A 9,737-nucleotide genomic window follows, 5' to 3' on the forward strand; every position below is an offset into this window, starting at 1 on the left:
AAAACACACACTGTCGATTAACTGGCTCACTCGGTCGATCGAAGGACTCACACGACCGAGTGTGTTCTTGACAGGAACTGGTCGACTTTTAGGGTTTTCTACGCGAAAATCGATTTTTCGATCGATTTTTGATGGAAAAACCTAAAACAAACCGTAAAACACTATTATGAGTTTACCAAGAACACGTTTTAACACAAAACACAAATACTATAACGTAAAAACAGTGATTAATCGTGAGAAACAAGACTAACACCAAAAACCTACAATTTTGACCCAAAAACGAATTTAAATCAAGCAAAACCAGAGACTCCAGCTCTGATACCACTTTGTAGACGATTATTGGACGGATCTTAGGTCGCTTGGATCGTATCTAGAGGCGGAAAACACTAGAGACGACTTAAACCGAGATTTGGGTCGCGTTGGGTTCGTATCGGTCAAACCTAGAGGTGAATCTAGATTAGAACGAAGCCTAAACGATTAATTTCGGTGGTAATTAGTGTTAGGGATCGAAAGGAACGAAAACCAGTCGACTAGGGTTAATGGAATGTGTAACCTCACAAATGAGGCTTTAACCCGTATATATACTGCATATCAGACACAGTCGGTCGACTGAGTCACACAGTCGGTCGACTGAGTCACACAGTCGGTCGAGTGTGTGAACACACTCGGTCGACTGTGTATGCAGTTTAACATATTGAATATAATTTAATTAAGCACACACAAACACGAATGTAATCAATAGTCATACAGTGACATTATTACATAGTTGAATGTATTAAAATCGATAATGTAAACCACGGCTGGGGATTCATGCATCAACAGTGTCCACCTCCCCTCTATATTGTATATATCATATAGTATCATTTAGTTTGAATCAATTTACAAATCCACAAAAAAAACTTTTCCATTCAAAAAATTACTGTAATTCATATCTTTCTCATTCTCTCGGTCGTCGTCATGTTTTTTCTTCATCGGCACATGCATGACGTTTCGCTACAAGGAAGTTGTAGTCGTAATTCTTTCAAACTTCTATATTATTAATCTCATGTTTTTCCTAATAAACTAGGTGTTTTTATTTCATTATTAAAGTTTTAAAATTACTCATATTTCTGACAATTTAAGTGTTCATAAATAACTCAATTGGCGATGACAAAAAAGAGAACTAAAGAGGATGAAGGTGGCTGAGGTTTTTTTAAGGATGAGATCGGAGTAACCAAGAAAAAGAGGAATAGATGGTAAAGGGTAAAGGTGGAATCAAGTTAGCCATACGGGGACAACACCCATTTTTGGCATTACCGAATAATGCATCTGGAAAGATAAAATTAAAAAATAAGCCAAAAGTAAACAGGGTACAATGCTTACCGAATAATCATGTAGACAATTAAGTTCAATAATGCCTAAGTAAACAGGCCTAGTCATCCTTTGGATACTTAATTGTGCCTTATGTATATATATGAATAAAAGGAGGGTGTCTTCCGTGTTCTTAGATGTATATGCTATCTGATTATTTTGCTAATGATATGAAATAATATGTTTTAAACGGATAAATGTATATGCTATCTGATTATTTTGCTAATGATATGAAATAATATGTTTTAAACGGATGTTATCCGCGTTATAGAATGAACAGATTTTTGGTAATAATTCTGTATGGAACTTTGTTATACACACAGAATTATTTTATCTATCGGTTTAAATTGAGATTCATATGACCTACCTTGTTAATTATGTTATGGATTAAGTTGCCATTTTAAAACATAATTAAATTAAATATCATGTTATACCTTTATAAATGTTATGTCATAAATAGATTACGTATACTATTGGAAATCATCTGACTTAGTTAATCTATTTATTTGAATTGATAAACATGTAGATTGACCATGATCTTTTCTATATTTGAAATAAAATCGGTATATTGCGGCAATATATTGATATATAAGCATGTAGATTGACCACGATCCTTTCTATATTTGAAATAAAATCGGTATTGTGGTAATATTGAAATAAATTTCCATTTAATGATGGAATAGAGGGTGTTTAGAACTCTCTAGAAATTTATGAACGAACTTTCTTTGATTATGTGACTATTTTGTAAGTTCGGCATTTTTATTAATAACTAGTGGTGCGCCTCGCGTTGCGTCGAATGTGTGAATTATCGATAATTTGCATTTAGTTAAACGTTTTGCGCAAGTTTTAATAATTGGGTATATTTACATTACAAATGTTTGATCTTTTTTATAACAACTATCTCTAACATACCAAAGAAGCAGTGCTTCAACGGTACCCGTCCCTTTGAAGCTGGGGCCCCATGTTTGGAAGCTTTACACAAAATGGCGCAGGTTCGAGTCCCGGGGGGAGCAATTCCCTCGGAGTATGCCTTCGGGTTAGGCTCGTGCTTGCCACTCATGGGGTATTCGGTGGAGGTGATTTACAGGCATCCGGCTATTACGGGGTTGGCTTGGTGGGTTGCCAAAGGCAACACAGGGTTAAGGTGTCCCTGCCAATCTACACTTTATACACAACTATCTCTAACATGCGTGAACCTGAAATAACACTTTTATTATCACGCTTTTATTATCACTTTCTAGTAGCAAGGTCAATTAACATGTTATTAACCGATTGAAACTTTAATACAATCTTTTCTTAGCCCGCTGGTGGGAGAGACGTCATATATATTTTAACAACTTTTATATGTTCAACAACTTTTGTAACTTTTTTTTTTTTATTTTTTCTACGTGATTTTTGATAATTAAATTAAACTATTACGGAGTAGTTATTAACTTTAATTATATTATATTATATTACTAAATTATAGGGAAACGTACCTCTTTCTTTTAAATTTAAATTCGTAAACTAAAAATTATACGCTAATATTATCCATTCTTTGTTTCCACCTAATAAGCTCCATATATATACTACTTCCAACAGATTCATTAAAAAATATATTATATGGGTTTTTACCAATATTTTTTCTTTTTATAAATAAATGCCCGAAGACGGTGGCTAGGGTACATCGCCGACAGCGGTGGTCCACCGATCACTACTCAAATCGCCATGATGTTAAAATAAGTTGCCCTTCTTTATGTATCCAAATTTTTCTTTTTAGATTTAATTATTTTTCTTTAGATGTGAGATTTTTTCTTTCCAGATCTGATTTTTTTATACGTTTACATATCGCTTTTGTGTTTTCATTACATTTTTTTAACTTTTTTTTTCTTCAGATATGGGTGATAGTGGTATTGACCGACGTCAGTCGCTGCTGAAGTCGCCGCCGTTGACGGTCGTTTGAGAAAATAGATTTTTTAGTGTCTGGTTAAAATTTATTAGATTTGGTTGAAAAGTACTTGATCAATGTTGTTAATATTATCGATTTACTTTATCAATTGGTAGATTACGTTGTATATTTTTTTTTTTTTGAAGATCTAGTTCATTTGTTAGATTTTGTATGTAAGTTGGTTACTGTAAGTGGCATGGTGGAGTAATTTTTTTTTTCATTAATTACTCCATTTAATGTTGGTTTGTACTCCATGTTGAATCAGTTGTACCGACTGTGAGGAGATTCAGTAAGAGGGGGCATCTTGGTCTTTTTTTAGTTTTTTGGAAGTATGTGGATAAATTTGGTTGGTTGTTGTAGTTAATGAAGTGGGAAAGATAGGGGTCAAATGAATTTTTAGACCCTGAATGGAGTAGTATTCATTAGGCCTTTATCTTTTAGATAAAGTGATAATAATTGTTGCGATCTATTTTCGAGTGGAATATAGCCCCGAGCACTCATCCGATTATGAGTTATGTTGTTTGTGATGACTCAGAAAATTTTGACTTATTTTTAACTGAAATCTCTAATTGATTTAATATTTTCGACGCGATAAGCAAAGTCTGTTATCCTGAGTATCAAAATTTTTGAACTGTTCAGTTAACCTTTAACTATTCCCGACGATTCACGAACAATTATTTGTAAATAGATATGTATATATAAATAATTATATATAATAATTTTAAATTTATTAATAAACTATTCTATGATTTAGTTATTATGAAAAAATAACATTAAGATATAATTAAAACTATTATTAAAAACATATTAATATAAATATAATGTATTTTGAATTTAATTGTTAGATGATATTAACACACTAGTCATTCGATCGTTATTTAAATAAGTTTAAATTCGAAGTTATGAGAATATAAAAATTAACGTTGGTCCATAATTAAGTTCTGTAAAATGTAGGCTTATTAAAAATATTTGTACTTTGTTGAATTGAGTTTTAATACTCCGTACATATTACTTGGAACTGAAAATAAATAATGGACGAATCTTTTTGATTTGGTTTTACACAGTTAATGACCAGAGTAAATAAATGTATTTAATTTAAAAAGATGAAATTTTTCTGAAAACTTTTATCCGTTACTGTTTAGCGACGGAGCACGATATACCACTCCCTGAAATTTTGTCAGTAGAAAGAAAACAAATCTATGGCTGCTGAATGTTTCACACGTTTAATTTCATATTAGAATTATTATTATATTATTATTATTACTTTATATTATTATTATTATATCATAATCATCCATCTTTATATATATATATATATATATATATATATATATATATATATATATATATATATATATATATATATATATACATACATACATACATACATACATACATACATACATACATACATACATACATACATAGGGCAGATAGATATATATGCATACAATCTCCACGACAACCACCACTCTCGGCCATCACCACCATAGTACACCACCATCTTCAACCACCACACGCCACCCCAAGAACACCCAAACAACCGCCACCATCACCATTTTCCATTTCTGTGTTTGTCCGAGAAACCCCACAGAAACACCACTTAAACTTATTACTCGCTTAATACTTCTGTTTCTGTCCGATCATGAACCTAACCCAAAACGAAACCCACGCACACATCACTTCGATCATTTTTCTGCTGCTACGTTTCTTTTCATTCGAAGACTGCTGCTGCGACTGTTTTTTTTTTTTTTTTTTTCTGTTTCCACCGCTACAAACCACCATCCGCAGCTGCTGTTTTGTGACTGTTTCCGTTCATCACTGATCGCCACCTCAACCGCCACCATAAACCACCCAACAATCATCTACTGATACTGTTCGATGATCAAACCCATCGTTGTTGCTGTACCTTTTCTGTTACCTGTCACCATCACCGAACACCATCATTTGACACCTCATCAACCCTGCTACTGCTTCTGTTGTAACCCACTTATTGTTACTGTTACTAACCTACGATCACCAACCCACCACCATCGACAACCTTTTTCTTGAGTGTAATCATGTTTCCTGTTCCTTTTCATATTCTGTTAAAACAACGATGATGTACGTTGGTGATGAAGAAGAAAGATGATGAATAGTGATGGTGAGTGAAGAATTATGGTGATTGTAGTGAAGTACGAATGATGATGATTGTGAGAAGATGACGATGTGATGATGATAATGATGGTAAATGAAGATGAATAACGATGTGATGATGGTGTTATGATTCGCGTATGATTACATGATATAGATGATGATGATTCACAGATGTTTTATTATGATGATGATGATGATGATATTGATGGTGATAACGGTATATGATGATGATGGTGACGAGATGAGTATGATGATGATAACCGAAGGCATGATGATGATGTATGTGATGATAAAATAAAGATGATTATGATTCGTGATTTTATGTAAGATGATGATGATGGAAGATGATGATCATGATGAAATGAAGATGATGATAAACATAGGATGACGATGATGATGATGGAAATGGTAATGATTCGGTGATGAGATTATATTGATGATGATGAAGAGGTTACGCGATAATATAGATGATGATGATGATGGATATCTGAAATGCCCCGTTCATATCGATTATAAACGTTTCATATTAATTGGTGTCATTGCGACGTTTTGACCTCTATATGAGACGTTTTTCAAAACCTGCATTCGTTTTTAAAACAAACCATAACCTTTATTTATTCGATAAAGGTCTAAATGACATAATATAGATTATCAATCAATGATAAACTACAAATACATGTTTTCACACAACCATTACATAATGGTTAAATATATGTTACAACAAAAAATAACTCCGAATGCAGTTTTAAACAATATTATACATGCATGCTGACTCCAAATCTTGTCTTTTAAATAGCATGCAACAACGGAAGTCTTTAATAATCACATGAGAATAAACATGCTTAAAATGTCAACAAAAATGTTGGTGAGTCATAGGTTTAACCTATATATCAATTTGTAATAATAGACTGCAAGATTTCATTTTCATAAATAGCATACAGGCATATAGCAATCTGTATAAAAATTATTCGTATGATGAACACCTGGTAACCGACATTAACAAAATGCATATAGAATATCCCCCACATACCGGCACTTCACAATCAGTATGCCATATACCGGCAATCACAATCAGTATATATATAAATCGAAGTATTAAAGCAGTTCATATCTCTGACTGGGGCGTGTCAAAACTCATAGATCTATCTTTAGGATTCGCTTCAATTAGGGGCCATTTCCCGAATTCTTAGGTTACCAAGTTAAAGGGGCGATATTCGGTATAGTAATCCAACCATAGAATGTAGTTCAAGTACTTGTGTCTATTTTCTAAAACATTTACAAAGCTGCATGTATTCTCATCCCAAAAATATTAGATAGTAAAAATGGGACTATAACTCACTTTCACAGATTTTCAATTCGTCGAAAATCAGACGTGGTCTCGAATCGATTCACGAACCTGTAACAATTATATATATATATATATATATATATATATATATATATATATATATATATATATATATATATATATCAAAATGTAATTCAATTACATTCATATAATATTTTCATTTACGTGTTGATGATTTAAGTTGTCAAGTTAGCAGTCCAATGTTAGTAGTCCATATATATAGTCCAATATATCACCCTGGAATAATCAAGACGTATTGTATATGTATTGTACAAGACTCAATCATGACCCAAGGTACAACTATTGTCTTAGAATAAATCTAGACGTATTGTGTACATGGTGTCTTTCGATTTATCTGACGTATTGTATAACTATTGTCTTAATTAATCAAGATTATATTATATTGTCTCGAACTTAACCAAGACTAGTATATTACAAGGAAATAGTCATAACATGTTTAAATACATGTATAATACAGGAAAAGTTAGCTAGGATATGGTTAGTATAGATTTTGTAGAAACAATCACGTAGTCATTTTAGCCATTTTTAACCAATATTATTTTGCCCATATCTTCTTCGTTATAAATCGGTTTTGAGTGAATCAAATTGCTATGGTTTTGTAATGAATTCTATTTTCTAAAATTAAACTGAAAAAGTGGTAGTTATAGTCGGAGTTACAGGTTACAAGTCTATTTATAAAGAGTAGTCATATTTGTCGAAAGAACGACACCTTGATGACCATTTTGAAAAACATACTTCTACTTTGAGTTTAACAACCATTTTTAGATATGTTATCATGTTCATATGAAATATCATTTTTCCATAACATAAACTTTAAATTCAATGTTTAAGATAGTTTTTAATTATCCAACCCAAAACAACCCCCCGGTTTTACTACGACGACGTATGTCCAGTTTTATGGTGTTCTTCGTGTTTTCCAGTTTTAAATACTTATGTTAGTATATCATATAGATATAGTACATATGTGAAGTTATTTTTAAAGTCAAGTTAGAAGGATTAAGTTTGTTTGTGAACAAGTTTAGAATTAACTAAACTATGTTCTAGTGATTATAAGTTATATTCTTCGAATAAGATATTTATATAAGTAAGAATCGAGCAAGGCTATGAACATCATTACTACCTCAAGTTTAGTAGGTAAACCTACTATAAATGACAAGAATTAATCTTGAGCTTTAAAGGATCTTTGATGGCTTGAAAGTTCTTGAAGTAGAATCATGGAATGAAAACAAGTTCAAGTAAGATTACTACTTGATTAAAGATAGTTATATTTATAGAAAACGAATCAAAGCTTTAATATGAATATTACCTTGATTTAGAATGATAACCTACTATAAATAACAAGAGTTTCTTTATCTTAGATGATTACTTGGAATGGACTAGAAAGATTGAAAGTAATCTTGTAAACTTGAAAGGATTTTCGAAGTGTTCTTGAAGTGTTCTTCCTATGATGATTATAGCTTGATTTTTGAAGTAGTTTTTGATGAAGATGATGATTAGTTTACTATAAATTTGGTTCTTGAGGGTGAGGGTGTGTGTTTTGAGAGAGAATTAGAAAGAAATTGGAAATGAAATGAAGTGAATGGTGAGTGGTGAGTGGGGTTAAAAGGAGTTCTTGTTTTGTTTTCTTGCTCATAAGTCATGCTAGTTATCTAGTGGTTGGTTCCACATGTTTGTTGACTATCTAGGGCTTCTAAGATCTGATCATTAAGTGTACATACCAATAGTATATACATCTAGAAGCTGGGTATTATATGGGTACAAATACCGTACGAATAAGAGTAGAATTCTTGATGAAAATGAATGGGAATACGATTATAGCTATCTTTGATAAGTATAAGTATTTTGATATATGTATTTAAGTCTTTTAAAAGTGTATTAATACTTCTTATTACATTACTTAAATATACATTTTAATTAAGTCGTTATTTCGTCGTTAATCGTTACATGTATATATTATTTCGAAACCCTTAAGTTAGTAGTTTCGTTTTATGTATATAGCTCGTTGTTAATACACTTAATGATATACTTAATTATCATTTTATTATGTTAAACATAGTGTATTAATATATCTTAATACGATACATATGTATTTATTTTAGTTAAGACGTTATTACGTCGATAATTGTTACATATATATATCGTTTCGAAATCCTTAATTTAGTAGTCTCATTTTATGTATCTAACCCATTGTTAATATACTTACTGAGATACTTACTTATCATTCTATCATGTTAAATATATATATATATATATATATATATATATATATATATATATATATATATATATATATATATATATATATATATATATATATATATATATATATATATATATATATATATATATATATATATATATCATCATGTCGTTTTTACAAGTTTTAACGTTCGTGAATCGTCGGACAAACTGGGTGGTCAAACGTTTACATAAAATCCGTTTCAATTAATCAAGTCTTAACAAATTTGATTGCTTAACATGTTGGAAACATTTATTCATGTAAATATCAATCTCAAATAAATATAATCATGGAAGAATATGGGTCGTTATAGTACCTACCCTTTAAATAAATTTCGTCCCGAAATTTCAAGCAGTTGTAGGTGTTGACTCATCATTTGGGAATAAGTGCGGGTATTTCTGCTTCATCTAATATTCACGTTCCCATGTGAAATCGGGTCCTCTATGAGCATTTCATCGAACTTTAACGATTGGTATTTTGCTTTGCTTGAGTCCTTTAATCTCACGATCCATTATTTCGACGGGTTCTTCAACGAATTGAAGTTTTTCGTCAATCTTAATCTCGTCTAAAGGAATAGTGAGATTTTTTGTAGCTAACCATTTCTTCAAATTTGAGACATGGAAGGTGTTATGTACGCTGGCGAGTTATTGAGGTAGTTCAAGTCGATAAGCCACTGTCCCAATACGATCAATAATCTTGAATGGTCCAATGTATCT

Source organism: Rutidosis leptorrhynchoides, chromosome 3, assembly GCF_046630445.1.
Source record: "Rutidosis leptorrhynchoides isolate AG116_Rl617_1_P2 chromosome 3, CSIRO_AGI_Rlap_v1, whole genome shotgun sequence".
In the NCBI taxonomy this organism is placed as follows: Eukaryota; Viridiplantae; Streptophyta; class Magnoliopsida; order Asterales; family Asteraceae; genus Rutidosis; species Rutidosis leptorrhynchoides.